Source organism: Moschus berezovskii, chromosome 25 (genome assembly GCF_049115385.1).
Source record: "Moschus berezovskii isolate FMDL1 chromosome 25, NW_MosBer_1.0, whole genome shotgun sequence".
In the NCBI taxonomy this organism is placed as follows: domain Eukaryota; kingdom Metazoa; phylum Chordata; class Mammalia; order Artiodactyla; family Moschidae; genus Moschus; species Moschus berezovskii.
The window spans coordinates 8,867,148-8,884,884 of NC_142484.1; the positions used below are offsets into that span (position 1 = coordinate 8,867,148).

Below are 17,737 nucleotides of genomic sequence, written 5' to 3' on the forward strand. Positions count from 1 at the left end.
GCCAGCCCGGGGATGCGCCGCTCGGGCTAGGCCGCGCCGGCTCCGAGCAGCTCCGGACCGCACCCCCCCGACCCCCGGCTGGGCCGTGCCGCCTTTCGGCCGGGCCGCGCCGCTCCGCCTACTCTCTGCCGCCGCAGCCGGCCGCCTGCCTCGCTCCTCCCCTGCCCTCAGCGGCACTGCTCCGCGCCCGGCACACAGGCAGCCGCCGCCGGACCTGCTGCTCCCAACATGGCCGCCACCACCGCCGGTCCTCGGCTCTTTCCGCCGGCAGCAGCCGGAAACATCCGAAGCGGCTAGAAACGGGAGGGAGGCGCGCCTTCTCCTCCCAGCCACCGACTACTGGTGAATTCCGGAAACACCCGAAGAAGGTAATCCTGGGGACGCGCGCGGCTCCGCGATTCCGAAGACCAACCTTCGGCTCTGTTTACGGAAATCTACGAAGAGACTCCGAGTACTCCAGCCACGCCTACAGGCCTTTCCCCGCCCACTTCAAGCTGGTTTTCGGCAGTTTCCGGAAACACCCGAAGCCGCTCCGCGCACTGGGAGCGGGCCACGCCCCCATCCCGCCCCTCAGCGGACGGCGGTCGTCGGCCATTTCCGGCAACACCCGAGATCGGGCGAGCCTCGGGTCATTCCCTCGGATGGTACCCAAAGTCTGACTCTTCGTTTCTTTCCGTCAGTTTTCGGGTATTTGCAAATCTTGAACAGAGAGCGCAGATCACGTGTGCGTGTTACTATTTGACTAAGTAGAAAATAAAACTGTTAAGCCCTGCTATTGACATCCTTTGGTTCTAAAGCAACTTCCTATCTGTGTGTCCGTTCCTCTGTTACTCAGCTCATAAAATACACCTCGTTTATCATCCAGCCTATCTATCAACATGTGAGTCACCTGTCAGATGCAGCGTTAGTCTATTACCTGTCTACATACCGTTCATCACCTGTTGTCTTCCATCTTGGCTTCTATTTGTCTATCCGTGTACCCCACAGGGCTCCTCAAGGTCCCTGGCAAACACCAGGTAAAGTCCTTGGCTCCCAGCTGCCAAAGGCTTCAGAGATTCCCTCAACCCTGCATTCGACCTCTAGCTCTTTGCAGTGAAAATGCAATGGGATCTTGGGAAAAAAATCACATAATATCTCTGTTTAGCTCCTCAACGTCCCTATCTTGAAAGAATCCGTGCCTTTGTTCCAGTGATGACATTCTAAATAATATCTTTGGATTTGTTACCTTTTTTATTTTTTGCTTTCAAAAAAAGTCTTCTAATTGTTCAAAATAGCACGAAACGGCATTGCACTATGACAATATTGAGTCATGCCAGTTCCCTTTTTAAATATCTCTCTGAGGTTGGGCAGGAGAGACATTCTCATCTTAAATCACATTTCACTTATCCCTTCTAAAACAAGGAAACTCATGGGGAAAAATGATGGTACAAAGAACGAACAACTGGAGACGTTCCTTTCCTTCCTGGGCCTGTCTTCCTGTTAATGAATAGAGGTCACTATTCCTAAGCTTGAGGTCCCGCTTATCTCTGGAGAGCCCCTTACTTTAACGGGAAGTTCATGTGGCAACCTAAGTTCACTCTTCACTTCCCCCTAGACTGTCTCACCAAGGACAGTGAGTAGACTGGCAGGTCTGGCTCCTCTGGCTGCCCCCATCCACTGTACCCCAGACATGCTGGAAAACCATCCCCTCAAACCTACCCTAGGTTCAACCGCAGTTTAAGGTAGACAGAAGCCAGAATCCCCACAAGATCCAAAGACCAAGCTTAAGCAGCGAATCCGCAGAAGGTACAGGAAAGAGAGGCCCAAGAGCTTGTGGGGAAAGCTGATTGGACCTCTGACACTTGACTTCCAACTCCAGCTCCAGCATTTTGAGCAGAACCCTTGGCTAAGTCAACCAGAGAAATAGGCAGCCAGACAGAGCAATGAGAGGATGGTATGAACGCACTTCCTAAGGCAACAAGTAAGACTTACAGTCCTAATAAATGCATGGGACTCCAGGACACCTCTCCATGCTCCACCTCAGCTCCATTCAGGCACTCAGCCCTTGAGGAAGAAGCTGATGAAGAAACACGGAAGGAGGTGAGAGGGAAGAAGAGGAAGAGGTGAAGCCGGAGGACACACCCCCACCCCAAATTCATCCGGAAAATCCGTGAGAATGATCTGCCCTCTGGTGGCCGAAGGGAGACTCACCGCTGAATCCTGTGCAGATAACCTCAGAGGCTGGGGTCCCTGCCGTAAGGAAAAAGGCGAAAGGGTTGGAGAAGCAAATGAAGCTGCACTCAGCGGGCTTCCCTGGCCCCTGTCCAAGGACTTGACTAAGCCCACTCTGCCTCTTGCATGCTTCCACTCCCCTCGAGTTCTCATCCCTGTATTCTGCCCCTTGGCCCCTGTCCCCATCCTACATTCCTTTTCCTCACAAGGCTGCCTAACCGGTCTCCCTGCCTAGACTCCCTCCAACCTGCCCCACCAGACAAGCCAGAATAATCTTCCTGAAGTCCAGCTCCAATTACATCTCTACTGCTAGAAGGCTCTCACCAGCTCCCTTGTGGGCTAGGCAGGCTGACTTTGTGGGCCTATGACCTGTGCAGTCTCATAAAGTCACTCTTAGAAGGGCCTTAAGCTTGAATCTTGATATAATGCTCTACTCTCACCCCTCTTGAAAATTTGATATAATGCTCTACTGTCAACCCTCTTGAAATTTTTACCAAGAGGCCCCTGCATTTTCAAATTGCCCTGGGCCCCACAGATTTTGTAGCTGGTCCTGGCAGTAGGAAAAGACTTTAGCCTGCATTGAAAACTTTGCCCAAGACTTCCCTGGTGGCCCAGTGGTTAAGACTCTATGCCTCCGCTGCAGTGGATGTGGATTTGATCTCTGGGTGGGGAACAAAGTTTCCACATGCCAGGTGGCACAACCAAAAAAAAAAGAAGGTAAAAGAAAACTTTATACAATCTGACCTCAGCTTACCTTGTGAATATCCTCTCTAACTGCATATCACTGGTTGACACCTCCCTATAATTCGTGCCCTGCCACCGAGCTCTCTCACCTTCATTCTGATCAATTGCCAGTCAGTTCAGGCTGATCAATTGCCCATCACCTATGTCATCTGGAATTCGGGATGTATTGATACCTCAAGATCCAGTTCAAATATCATCTTCTCATATCTCTGAACCCACCTAACCTCCTCAAAGATTATTTATTGCCACACATTTGCCTCTCTCTAATCTGCAAATTCACTCATTCACAAATCTCTTCTGAGCACCTAATATGTGCAAGGCACAGTTCAAAGCTCTTCAGGTGTATCAGTGAACAAAACAGTCGAAGATCTCCACCTTTGGGGAACTTACATCTCAACTGGGGAAAGACAGACAACAAACATAATAGTTAATATTAAGTGCCCCCCTGAAAAAAAAGGAACTAGAGTCAGCTAAGGGGGATCAGGGTTGCAGAGGTGAGGTGAGGGGATGAAAAACAAGTTGCAGTATTAGGTGCTGTCAGTGCAGGCTTCACTCAGAGAAGGCGATGGCACCCACTCCAGTGTTCTTGCCTGGAGAATCCCAGGGATGGGGGAGCCTGGTGGGCTGCCGTCTATGGGGTTGCACAGAGTTGGACATGACTGAAGCGACTTAGCAGCAGCAGCAGGCTTCACTGAGAAAGTGACATTTGAGCTGACTTGGAGGAGGGGAGGAAGGGAGTTCTGCAGCTATCTGGGGGAAGAGCATTCTGAGCAGAGTGTGCAAAGGCCCTGAGGCAGGAGCAGGCCTGGCTGTTTGAAGAACAAGGAGGCCAGTGAGACGGACGCAGAGTGAGCATGAGGGTGAGTAGGAGGTTGTTGTTGTCCAGTTGCTAATTCACGTCTGGCTCTTTGTGATCCCATGGACCGCAACACGACAGGCTCCTCTGTCCTCCACTGTCTCCCAGAGTTTGCTCAAGTTCATGTCCACTGAGTCGGTGATTCTATCTAAACATCTCATCCTATGCAGCCACCTTTTCCTTTTGCCTTCAGTCTTTCCCAGCATGAGAGTCTCTTTCCAATGAGTTGGCTCTTCACATCAGGTGGCCAAAGTATTGGAGCTTCAACTTCAACGTCAGTCCTTCCAATGAATATTCAGGGCTGATTTCCTTCAGGACTGACTGCTTGATCTTGCTGTCCAAAGGACTCTCAAGAGTCTTCTCCAGCACCACAGTTCAAAAACATCAATTCTTCAGTGATCAGCCTTCTTTGTGGTACAGTTCTCGCATTCATACATGACTACTGGAAAAACCATAGCTTTGATTAGATGGACCTTTGTCAGCCAAGTGATGTCTCTGCTCTTTAATACGATGTCTAGGTTTGTCAAAAGTGATGTAGAACCAGACCTGGTGTGCCGCTGCTTTGACTTTTCCTTGGAGCGAGGTGGGAAGCCACTGTAGTGACTCAATCTGGTCGCCAGATTGCTGGTAGAGGGAGGGGGACTTCCCTGGGGGTCCAGTGGCTGAGACTCTGAGCTCCCAATGCAGGGGACTGGGCTTTGATCCCTGGTTGTGGAACTAGATCCCACATGCCACAACTATGAGTTCAAGTCCTGCAACTAAAGATCTTAAGAGTGGCAACTAAGACCCGGCACAGCCAAATAAATAAATCCAGGAATTATTTTTTAATTATTAAAAAAATGAAAAGAGTAGAGGGGCAAAGCAGAAGCAGAAATCTGGAAACCCTGAAGGAGGCTTTTAGGATAATTCAAGTGAGGAATGATGATGGCAGCAGCAGTGAAGTAGTGGTTTATTAATAGGATTGATAGAGCCGACAGGATTTCTTTTTAAATTTTTTTAAAAAATCTTATTTATTTATTTCAGGTCTTCAATTTTCTGTTGCGGCATGCATGTGGGATATTTAGTTGCAGCATGTGCGGTCTAGTTCCCTGACCAGGGGCTGAACCCAGGCCCCCTGCATTGGGAACTGGGGCCTTAATCACTGGACCACCAGGTAAATCCCCAAAAGGATTTTTTGATGGATTGGTTTAGGAGATATGTGAGAGAGAAGAGTTAAGGATAATTCCAGACTTTCCAACCTGAACAAGTGCAAACAAATGCAAGAATAAAGGTTTCTCCCACAGGCCCCAGACCAGGTAGAAGTCAGCCAATAGGAGCAGTGCTCCAGGGCGGCTGTGACGCCCACTGGAGAAGGCAGGGATTAGAGTCCCAGCTGCAGAGCCCCTCCCACAGCCAGGAGAGGAAAGGCCAAGTGGAGCCCACAGGGCAGGATGGAAGGCACCTTCATACACCTGTGAACCGCTGCAGCTGTTCTCCATCCTCTCCTCCCAATCAGGGGAGCCAAAGACCTTGTTCATTCCAGGCAGGCCACCCTGTGGGTGAGGAGAGCAGCCCAGAACTGCCTTCTGGTCAGGAGTCAGATGACGGGGTGTGGCAAGACCCACGCATGCCCTCTGACTCACCAGAGACCCTCCCACCTCAATGAGCTTTACTCTCTCTCTGTGTCTCTGAACTTTCATCATTCACTTTATCATTATCGAAAGTGAAATGAAAACTGCTCAGTCGTGTCCAACTCTGCGACCCTGTGGAGTGTAGCCTGCAAGCTCCTCTGTCCATGGGATTCTCCAGGCCAGAATACTGGAGTGGGTAGCTGTTCCCTTCTCCAGGGGACCTTCCCAACCCAGGGATTGAACCCAGGTCTCCTGCATTCCAGGTGGATTCTCTACCAGCTGAGCTACCAGGGAGGCATTATTACCATACACCATATTGAATTTGGGGCTTCCCTGGTGGCTCAGCTGGTAAAGAATCTGTCTGCAATGCGGATCAAACGCTGGGTTTGATCCCTGGGTTGGGAAGGTCCCCTGGAGAAGGGAATGGCTACCCACTCCAGTATTTTTGCCTGGAGAATTCCATGCACAGAGGAGCCTGGTGGGCTACAGTCCACAGGGTTTAAAAGAGTCAGCCATGACTGAGTGACTTTCACTTTTCATATTGAATTGAGGACATTCCAGAGATTAGGGTAAGGGACAATGTGCATCTTAGAACTGATGGAAGAGAATACATTTATTATTCCACCAGGATGTGAGCTGCACAGAGACAGGAACTCCCAGGCCTTCCCTTTCTCAGGGCTTACCCACTGGGTCCTGTGTGGATTTAATCACATTTACAAGCGAGAGGCACTATTCTTTCCTCAGGTTTACTCAGAAGAAAATTGAAGCCTAGAGAAGCTTGGTCCCTTGCCAGTGGGAGTAGGAACACGGCAATGAACTTCAGGCTTCTGAGCCCACGAGAGGCAGCTTGTGTGGGGGTAGTGAGCAAACACATAGCCCCTGCTGCCAGGCTGCTCTTTAGTGGCTGTGTAATCTTAGGTAAGCCTCTTAACCTTGCTCTGCCTTAATTTTCCCATCTGTTAAATGGGGATAATAAAAGTACCTACCTCACAGGGTTGATTTGTGAGGCAATCATGAGATAATACATGAAACACGCCGGGACAGAGCCGGGTGGACAGCCAGTGCTGTGTGTGGGTGCAGACTCTAGCTAGCCTCCTGAGTCTTCTATTAAATCTCTCTACTCTGTTCTCCCCACCTCCCAGAACAGCAACCCTGAATCAAATGTGAGAGAGCCCATCCTGGCCCCAGTTCTCTCACTAATGAATCAGGGGAGTCGTTAGGTAACGTCCGGCAGCCTGGAGTGCTACAGTCCGTGGGATCGCGAAGAGTCAGACACGACTGAATGACTGAACAATCCCCCCGAGGTGATGGGATTTGAGGTGTGGCCTCTGGGAGGTGATTAAGTCAGGAAGGGATGGGATGATATTTATTTATTGTTGGATGCGCTGTGCCGGGTCTTCATTGCAGTGCGAGGGGCTGTTAGTTGCCACGTGGGCTTTCTCTAGTTGGAGTGCGTGGGCTCCTCAATTAGGCGACTTCTCTTGTTTCAGAGCACAGGCTCCAGAATGCTCTGGCTTCAGTAGTTGTGGCACACAGGCTTAGCTGCCCTGCAGCCTCTGGCATCTTAGTTCCTGGAACAGGGATCAAACCCATGTCCCCTGCATTGGCAGGTGGATTCTTAATCACTGGACCACCAGGGAAGTCCCAGAATGAGGGTCCTTATAAAAGAGATTCCACAGAGCTCCCTGGTCCCTTCCACCACGTGAAGACACAGTAAGAAGACAGCTGTCTATGAACCAGGAAGCAGGCTCTCGCCAGACACTGAATCTGGCAACTTGATCTTGGACTTCTCAGCCTCTAGAGATATGAGGAGTAAATTTCTTTTATTGTATGCCATGTGTGCATGGACTCTTTATGACCCCATGGACTATAGCCCACCAGGCTCCTTTGTCCCTGGAATTTCCCAGGCAGGAATATTGGAGTGCCATTTCCTTCTCCAGGGGATCTCCCCAACCCATGGATCGAAACTGTGCCTCTTGCATCTCCTGTGTTGGCAGGCGGATTCTTTCCCAGCTAGGCCACCAGGGAAGCCCATAAGCCATGAGTCTATGGTATTCTGTGACAGCAGCCAGGACAGTCTGAGACAATGTCTCAAACCCTAATCAAGTGACCATGTCACTCTCGCCCTTCTTCGCCCAGGACTTGACACTGTGCCTGGGGTGGAGGAGACCATGTCCCTACCAGCCTCACTCATATGTGCCCAGGGCAGTAGGAAATTCCAGCTGCTCATGGAGGCCACTGTATACCAACTTGGGACGGCAAGTGGGGAGGGGCAGGTGCAGTAGGCATGGAGGCCACCTTCAGAGTCTGTTCTCCTGGTGAGGTGCCCTTTGGACCACCCACACTCCCATACGGGGTCACTGTCCACAGGCCGGGTTCTGCCACCTCCATGGCTAAGAAGGTGGAGCATCCTTGATGCCTTGAGCATCAGGCTGCCATGTTGGCAGAAGCAACGCTGATGGGAAGCAGAGGGGAAAGCAGGAGTGGACAGGTTTTCCAGGGTCTCAGAGGGGAATACCCTAAGTGGATGGTCTGAGGCCTGTGGGAGCACAGCGGTGGGAGGAAGCAGCAAGGAGAGCTTCTTAGAGGAGGTGATGCTGAGTCAGGTCCCAAGGACGAGCAAAGGACTGCAAGGAAGGACTGGAGAAATTGGAGCAGCCCATGGGGGCCCACAGGCGGCCAGCCCTCAAGGAGTTCGCATCTCATCTCGTGCGGATGTCAGATGGGCCAAGAGCAGCCTGAGACTTGGAGCTAGCAGAGGGGAGTCACTACCAGTGGGCATCCAGGGCTCTAACTGGCTTCCCAGAGGAGGGGGCCATGGAAGGGTGGCCAATGGCTCATCACTGTGCCCAAAGCTGCAGGGTTGCTCCTGGCTGACAGCAGGTGTGTCCGGGGGAACATTCCTACTTTCCTTACCATCAGCATCCCTGGGGAGGGCAGTGCCTGAGGTCCCCAGCCCCAAGGACAGCAGGGACATTTTCTGGCCCAGGCCATGTCCTTACTGCTTCCAATAGTGTCTGTGAACCCCCGGGAAACAAAACCCACAGGGCTTTGGCCCTCCTGGGCCCTCTTCCGAGAACTCCCCTCCCTAAGTAACTACATGTTCTCTCTGCTTAAATGTCTCCAGAGGAGGCCCTCTCAAGCCTCCATTTCAAAACTGCATCCCTTGTAAGGATATCATGGGAATGTGATCTGCCAGATTGAGAACGGAGGAACTTCAGTCCACAGAGCAAGCCACTGTGCTCTTAAGAAAGAAGAAAAGGTATGGGGAAAAAGAGGAGGGAAAGGCTGTTACAGGTTGAAACCCATCAACTGAATGCAGCGCGTGGACCATACTTAGACCACGATTCAAAGAAATCAGCTTCAAAAAGATTCCTGGCAGAGTTCTGGAGATGGGTTGCACAATAATATGAATGTACTCACTATGTGTATTTCCCACAATCAAAATATTAAAAAAAAAAAGATGTTCATGGACCAACTGGGGAATGTTAACACTAAATGGATACTAAGTGACATTCAGCTCAGTCGCTCAGTCGTGTCCGACTCTCTGCGACCCCATGGACCACAGCACGCCAGGCCTCCCCGTCCATCACCAACTCCCGGAGTTCACTCAAACTCATGTCCATCGAGTCGGTGATGCCATCCAGCCATCTCATCCTCTGTCGTCCCCTTCTCCTGCCTTCAATCTTTCCCAGCATCAGGGTCTTTTCAAATGAGTCAGATTTTCGCATCAGGTGGCCAAAGTATTGGAGTTTCAGCTTCAACATCAGTCCTTCCAATGAACACTCAAGACTGATCTCCTTTAGGATGGACTGGTTAGATCTCCTTGCAGTTCAAGGGACTCTCAAGAGTCTTCTCCAACACCACAGTTCAAAAACATCAATTCTTCAGCGCTCAGCTTTCTTTATACTCCAACTCTCACATCCATACATGACCACTGGAAAAAACATAGTCTTGACTAGACAGACCTTTGTTGACAAAGTAATGTCTCTGCTTTTTAATATGCTGTCTAGGTTGGTCATAACTTACCTTCCAAGGAGTAAGTAGCTTTTAATTTAATGGCTGCAGTCAACATCAGCAGTGATTTTGGAGCCCCCACAAAAATAAAGTCTGCCACTATTTCCCCATCTTTTTGCCATGAAGTGGTGGGACCGGATGCCATGATCTTAGTTTTCTGAATGGTGAGCTTTAAGCCATCTTTTTCATTTTCCTCTTTCACTTTCATCAAGAGGCTGTTTAGTTCTTCACTTTCTGCCATAAGGGTAGTGTCATCTGCATATCTGAGGTTATTGATATTTCTCCCATCAATCTTGATTCCAGCTTCTGCTTCATCCAGCCCAGCATTTCTCATGATGTTCTCTGCATGTAAGTTAAATAAACAGGGTGACAATATACAGCCTTGATGTACTCCTTTTCCTATTTGGAACCAGTCTGTTGTTCCCTGTCCAGTTCTAACTGTTGCTTCCTGATCTGCAAACAGATTTCTCAAGAGGCAGGTCAGGTGGTCTGGTATTCCCATCTCTTTCAGAATTTTCTACAGTTTATTGTGATCCACACAGTCAAAGGCTTTGGCATAGTCAATAAAGCAGAAATAGAAGATGTTTTTTTTGGAACTCTCTTGCTTTTTCGATGATCCAGTGGATGTTGGCAATTTGATCTCTGGTTCCTCTGCCTTTTTTAAAAACAGCTTGAACATTTGGGAATTCACGGTTCATGTACTGCTGAAGCCTGGCTTGGAGAATTTTGAGCATTACTTTGCTAGCATGTGAGATGAGTGCAGTTGTGTGGTAGTTTGAGCATTCTTTCGCATTGCCTTTCTTTGGGATTGGAATGAAAACTAATCATTTCCAGTCCTGTGGTCATGGCTGAGTTTTCCAAATTTGCTGGCATATTGAGTGCAGCACTTTCACAGCATCATCTTTTAGGATTTGAAATAGCTCAACTGGATTCCATCACCTCCACTAGCTTTGTTTGTAGTGATGCTTCCTAAGGCCCATTTGACTTCACATTCCAGGATGTCTGGCTTTAGGTGAGTGACCACACCATCATGATTATCTGGGTCGTGAAGATCTTTTATGTATAGTTCTGTGTATTCTTGCCACCTCTTCATAATATCTTCTGCTTCTGTTAGGTCCATACCATTTCTGTCCTTTGTTGAGCCCATCTTTGCATGAAATGTTCCCTTGGTGTCTCTAATTTTCTTGAAGAGATCTCTAGTTTTTCCCATTCTATTGTTTTCCTCTATTTCTTTGCACTGATCACTGAGGAAGGCTTTCGTATCTCTCCTTGCTATTCTTTGGAACTCTGCATTCAAATGGGTATATCTTTCCTTTCCTCCTTCGCCCTTCACTTCTCTTCTTTTCACAGCTACCTGTAAGGCCTCCTCAGACAGCCATTTTGCTTTTCTGCATTTCTTTTTCTTGGGGATGGTCTTGATCCCTGTCTCCTGTACAATGTCACAAACCTCCGTCCATAGTTCATCAGGCACTCTGTCTATCAGATCTAGTCCCTTAAATCTATTTCTCACTTCCACTGTATAATCATAAGGGATTTGATTTAGGTCATACCTGAAAGGTCTAGTGGTTTTCCCTACTTTCTTCAATTTCAGTATGAATTTGGCAATAAGGAATTCATGATCTGAGCCACAGTCAGCTCCCTGTCTTGTTTTTGCTGACTGTACAGAGCTTCTCCATCTTTGGCTGCAAAGAATATAGTCAGTCTGATTTCGGTGTTGACCATCTGGTGATGTCCATGTGTAGAGTCTTCTCTTGTATTGTTGGAAGAGGGTGTTTGCTATGACCAGCGCGTCCTCTTGCCTTTGCCCTGCTTCATTCTGTACTCCAAGGTGTTTCTTGACTTCCTACTTTTGCATTCCAGTCCCCTGTAATGAAAAGGGCATCTTTTTTTGGTGTTAGTTCTAAAAGGTCTTGTAGGTCTTCACAGAACCGTTCAACTTCAGCTTCTTCAGCATTACTGGTCAGGGCACAGACTTGGATTACCGTGACACTGAATGGTTTGCCTTGGAAACGAATAGAGATCATTCCGTCGTTTTTGAGACTGCATCCAAGTACTGCACTTTGGACTCTTTTGTTGACCATGATGGCTACTCCATTTCTTCTAAGGGATTCTTGCCCACAGTAGTAGATATAATGGTCATCTGAGTTAAATTCACCCATTCCAGTCCATTTTAATTCGCTGATTCCTAAAATGTCAACGTTCACTCTTGCCATCTCCTGTTTGACCACTTTCAATGTGCCTTGATTCATGGACCTAACATTCCAGGTTCCTATGCAATATTGCTCTTTATAGCATCGGACCTTGCTTCTATCACCAATCACATCCACAACTGGGTGTTGTTTTTGCTTTGGCTCTGTCCCTTCAGTCTTTCTAGAGTTATTTCTCCACTGATCTCCAGTAGCATATTGGGCACCTACCAACCTGGGGAGTTCCTCTTTCAGTGTCCTATCTTTTTGCCTTTTCATACTGTTCATGGGGTTCTCAAGGCAAGAACACTGAAGTGGTTTGCCATTCCCTTCTCCAGTGGGCCACATTGTCAGGACCCTCCACCATGACCCATCTGTCTTGGGTGGCCCCACACGGCATGGCTTAGTTTCATTGAGGTAAACAAGGCCCTGGTCCATGTGATTAGATTGGTTAGTTTTCTGTGATTGTGGTTTCAGTCTGTCTACCCTCTGATGCCCTCTGAGCACCTACCATCTTATTGGGGTTTCTCTTACCTTGGATGTTGGGTATCTCTTCACGGCTCCTCCAGCAAAGCCCAGTGCTGGAGTGGTGGGCAGCAGAGAGGAGATACCCCACGTTCAGGGTCAGTAGCAGCGGCCAGGAGGAGATACCCCATGTCCAGCATAAGTGACATTCAGTTCAGTTCAGTTCAGTCGCTCAGTCGTGTCTGACTCTCTGCGACCCCATGAATCACAGCACGCCAGGCCTCCCTGTCCATCACCAACTCCTGGAGTTCACTCAAACTCATGTCCACAGAGTCGGTGATGCCATCCAGCCATATCATTCTCTGTCATCCCCTTCTCCTCCTGCCCCCAACCTTTCCCAGCATCAGAGTCTTTTCCAGTGAGTCAACTCGTTGCATGAGGTGGCCAAAGTATTGGAATTTCAGCTTTAGCATCAGTCCTTCCAATGAACACCCAGGATTGATCTCCTTTAGAATGGACTGGTTGGATCTCCTTGCACTCCAAGGGACTCTCAAGAGTCTTCTCCAACACCACAGTTCAAAAGCATCAATTCTTCGGCGATCAGCTTTCTTCACAGTCCAACTCTCACTTCCATACATGACCACTGGAAAAACCATAGCCTTGACTAGACGGACCTTGGTTGGCAAAATAATGTCTCTGCTTTTTAATATACTATCAAGGTTGGTCATAACTTTCCTTCCAAGGAGTAAGCGTCTTTTAATTTCATGGCTGCAATCAGCATCTGTAGTGATTTTGGAGCCCAAAAAAGTAAAGTCTGACACTGTTTCCACTGTTTTTCCATCTATTTCCCATGAAGTGATGGGACCAGATGCCATGATCTTTGTTTTCTGAATGTTGAGCTTCAAGCCAACCTTTTAACTCTCCTCTTTCACTTTCATCAAGAGGCTTTTTAGTTCCTCTTCACTTTCTACCATAAGGGTAGTGTCATCTGCATATCTGAGGTTATTTTTATTTCTCCCAGCAATCTTGATTCCATTCATCTCACACGCTAGTAAAGTCATGCTCAAAATTCTCCAAGCCAGGCTTCAGCAATATGTGAACCGTGAACTCCCAGATGTTCAAGCAGGTTTTAGAAAAGGCGGAGGCACCAGAGATCAAATTGCCAACATCCACTGGATCATGGAGAAAGTGAGAGAGTTCCAGAAAAACATCTATTTCTGCTTCATTGACTATGCCAAAGCCTTTGACTGTGTGGATCACAATAAACTGTGGAACATTCTGAAAGAGATGGGAATCCCAGACCACCTGACCTGCCTCTTGAGAAACCTGTATGCAGGTCAGGAAGCAACAGTCAGAACTGGACAGGGAACAACAGACTGATTCCAAATAGGAAAAGCAGTACGTCAAGGCTGTATATTGTCACCTTGCTTATTTAACTTATATGCAGAGTATATCATGAGGAACGCTGGGCTGGAAGAAGCACCAGCTGGAATCAAGATTGCTGGGAGAAATAAAAATAACCTCAGATATGCAGATGACACTACCCTTATGGCAGAAAGTGAAGAGGAACTAAAAAGCCTCTTGATAAGTGACATTAAGGAATTATTGATTTTGGAAGTGTGATATGATATGTTTTACTGAAAAGAGTCTGAATTTCTGAGAGATACAGACTTATTTACAGATGAAATGATACAATATCTGAGCCTTGTTTTTTTTTTTTTTAATTGTTGTTGTTGTTGCTTAGTCCCTAAGTTGTGTCCGACTTTTTGCGACCCCATGTACTGCAGCACGCCAGGCTTCCCTGTTCTTCACTATCTCCTGGAGTTTGCTCAAACTCATGTCCACATGTCCATTAAGTCAGTGAGGCGATCCAACCATCTCATCCTCTCCCCTCACCCCTTCTCCCCTTGCCCTCAATCTTTCCCAGAATCAGGGTCTTTTCCAATGAGTTGGCTCTTCAATCAGGTGGCCAAAGTGTTGGAACTTCAGTTTCAGCATTAGTCCTTCCAATGAATATTGAGGACTGATCTCCTTTAGGATGGACTGGTTGGATCTCCTTGCACTGCAAGGGACTCTCGAGAGTCTTCTCCAACACCACAGTTCCAAAGCATCAATTCTTCAGCGCTCAGCCTTCTTTATGGTCCAACTCTCACATCCATACATGACTACCGGAAAAACCATAGCTTTGACTATACAGACTTTGTGGGTAAAGTGATGTCTCTGCTTTTTAATATGCTGTCTAGGTTTGTCATAGCTTTCCTTCCAAGGAACAAGTGTCTTAATTTCATGGCTGCAGGCACCATCGGCAGGGATTTTGGAGCACAAGAAAATGAACCCTGTCACTGTTTCCACTTTTTCCTCATCTATTTGCAATGAAGTAATGGGACCAGATGCCATGATCTTCGTTGTTTGAATGCTGAGCTTTAAGCCAGGCTTTTCACTCTCCTCTTTTATCTTCATCAAGAGGCTCTTCAGCTCTTCTTCACTTTAAAAATTATTCATTTACGTATTTTGGCTGTGCTGGGTCTTCATTGCTGTGTGGGCTTTCTCTGGTGGCAGGGAGAAGGGGTTCCTCTCGAGTTGCAATTTGCAGTCTTCTCGTTGCGATGGCTTCTCTTGCTCTCGTTGTTGCTCTAGGCACACAGGCTTCAGTAGCTGTGGCTTGTGGGCTCCAGAGCGCAGGCTCAGTTGCTGCTGTGCATGGGCTTAGTTTCTCCAAGGCACGTGGAATCTTCCCCAACCAGGGATGGAACCTGTGTCCCCTGCACTGGCAGGAGGATTCTTAACCACTGCGCGACCAGGGAACTCCTGAGATTTGCTTTTAAATAATTCGGAAGGGAGGGGAAGATAAAGATAAACCAGAATTGGCCATATTTGTTCAAACTGGGTCATGGATACATCATGGTTCATTATTCCCTCTCTCTCTTCTTTTGGGTGGGTGTGAAAATGTCTGTGATCAGGACTTCCCTGGTGGTCCAGTGGTTAGGATTCTATGCTTTTACTGGACTTGATCCCTGGTTTGGGAACTAAGATCCCACAAACTGAGAGGTGAGGAAAAAGAAAGATGTCCATGATCATGAAAGAAGAGAAAGAGATAGTGCCCTTTCACCCGGTGCGCATCCCTGCTAGACACGCGGAGAAGTTCCTAGTTTGCCATCCAGGGTGTGGGGAGGACTGCAGCACGGTCTCTTGGTCACGACTATATTCAAAACATCTGAACAGTGAACGCCTCACTTCCAGCTGAAAGCTGTGGGCCCAGGTCCGAGTGGCCCCTTGAGCCTGAGCTCTGAAGAGTACAGTGAACTTGACCTTGGAGGGCCACGGACTTGTCTCTCCAAGGCCAACCGCTTACCCAGGAGGGTGTGGGTGGGGAAGTGGTCAGATGAGAGAGGAGTGGAGGGGTCAGGGCAGAGTCTGGAAAGGAGAAGCCCCTCCCTATGCCCTGTCCCCGAGGGCAGCCCCAGCTCCTGTGGACACCACACATTGCTTTTATAGCCTCCAAATACCAAGCCCAGCCTGACCCAGGGTCAGAGGTCAGAGTGAGGCCAGGGCAGCAGGCAGGACCTACCCAGGAGCCCAGGCACCTTTAAGGAGAAAGAGCTCAGTGAGGAAGAAGGCTCCCCACACCCTCAAAGCCTTCGGCTTGGTTCCCAGACATCATCGCCTGAGACAGGTGTGATGAGCACCCCTCCACATTGTGGTGAGCCCCTCCAGTGGGCACTGCCAGGCACAGGGCATGATCCCAGCAGGGGCCAGGGCCTGGGGGCCTCTGGAAGTTGGCACGAACAGGGCCCTGGGCACCACTATCGTGGTCCTGGAGCAAAGGAGGTATGAGTGGGCTTCCCCAGTGGCTCAGTGGTAAAGAATCTGCCTGCCAGTGCAGGGGACACAGGTTCGATCCCTGGTCTAGGAAGGCCCACGTGCCTCGGAGCAACTAAGCCCGTGTGTGCTGTGACTATGGGGCCTGTGCTCTAGAGCCCAGGAGCCACAGTTGCTGAGACCTAGTGCCCTAGAGCCTGTGCTGCACAAGATAAGCACTGTGATGAGAAGACCAGGCACCACAATTGAGAAAAGCCCTCCTGGAAAGGAAGACGCGGTATAGTCAAAAATAAATAAGTAAATAAATGAAACTACGAAAACAAACTAAGGTGTGAGTGCTTGTCGTTTCGAATGCGCATCCCGATTCCTGAGTCCACTCCCACCCCAAACCTAATGAGGGTCCCCAGGCTGTGGAGGGGAGACGTGTCGGGCTGCCCTAGGGTACAGACAGGCCGCAGGGCGCCGGACACAGCAGCTCTGCGGTCAGACAGACCTGGGCCCAGCCAGCTTCTGCTGCTGTAGTCGTTCTGGGGTGGCAGGCGAGGTACCACGTGTAGCTGGAGGCACCTGTATCACAGGCACAGCCTGGGGTGACCCACCCTGGGGACCAGGGCAGTGTCCTGTCCACCCCCACAGTTCCTGGCACCGGGGCTGCCCGGGGCCTTCATTCGCGGCTGTGCAGTCTGACCCTGCAGGGCACTTGGTCTGGTCCAGCTTCCGTTCTGCTCCCGCTGACCCGGGCCTCCTGGATGTGGGGCCTGAGGAGACCAGAGGCTTTGTTGTTGGTGTTGGGGAGGCCCAACATGGTGGCTTTGCTTCCTCTCAGGAGGCAGGTGAGCTCTGACCACGAAAGAGGTCAGAAAGGAACTGGCTGGATTCAGTGATGTGAAAGTGACCGGCTCCAGTGAGGTGCGGAACAGACACACAGGCTGTGGTGGGGTCACCTTACCTGCCAGCGCACCTGCAAAGGCAGCTCCCATCCTGCTTCGGGGTCAGCTGGCTGCCCCTCACAACAGACTGGCTGTGGGGACAGACAGAGCAAGGCTGTGATCCCCTCAGAGAGGCTCTCCCACCCCAGGCCTCCCCACACCCTGGGGAGTGCAGGACTTCCCAGTTCACTGAGGGCCAAAGGCAGTCTCACTTGAGCCAGACTGCAGCCTGGCTGTGTGTGTGCATGAGCGTGTGTGTGAGAAAGCTGCAGCGGGGGGCACTGGAAAAGGGGGGTCAGGTTGCCAGAGCCACAATCTGGACCAGAGCCATGATGGAACCAGGTGCTACACAGGTGCCCAGCCAGTGACCTCATTGTCCAACCATAGCTCAGCTTCTCAAGGAGAGAAGTGGGTGTTTCTTCCCTTCTCTGTCTGGCTCTGCCCACAGGTCTCCAAAAAGAGCTCCCTGACCTGGACCCCAAGGAGGGCAGTTGTGAAGGTGGCCTGCCTCAGAGCGCAAAGGAGTACTGGGGACTAGGGGCACGGGTCAGGGGGTTGGGTGGTGACACCCTTGTCCCGATTCTTCTCTCAGTTGTGGCTGGACTTCAGCATTGCACCTGGAGAAAGCTGCCACCATCTGGGTCACTGATATTTGCGAGGGAGGCTTTCTCGGTGTTGCAGGCTGTAGGACAGTGACTCTGGCCCAGGTGGTGGACCCCAAGGAATCCTTCACTGTTCAGAAACCTTCTGCATTCTGCGTGGAGCCATGTCCCGGGCTCCACTCTCTGCCTCTCCCTGGAAGCCTAGAGGTGCCCACAGGCAGCTTCCAGTCACACAAGCTCATAGAGTCCCTGGGGTCCCGGCTGAGGCTGGGCAGATCCCTGCCACCCGGATGTGGGG

General features: G+C 49.8%; 1 protein-coding gene across 1 annotated transcript in view; it reads right to left on the reverse strand.

Moving 5' to 3' along the window:
- Nucleotides 1-1,993, reverse strand: part of MARK2 (microtubule affinity regulating kinase 2) — a 56,006-nt gene extending 54,013 nt beyond the window's left edge. The window contains exon 1 of the mRNA XM_088832378.1: nt 1,972-1,993. The gene's annotated coding sequence lies outside the window, so the exon portion shown is untranslated. The remainder of the gene's footprint in view (nt 1-1,971) is intronic.
- Between the last annotated feature and the right edge of the window lie 15,744 nt (nt 1,994-17,737).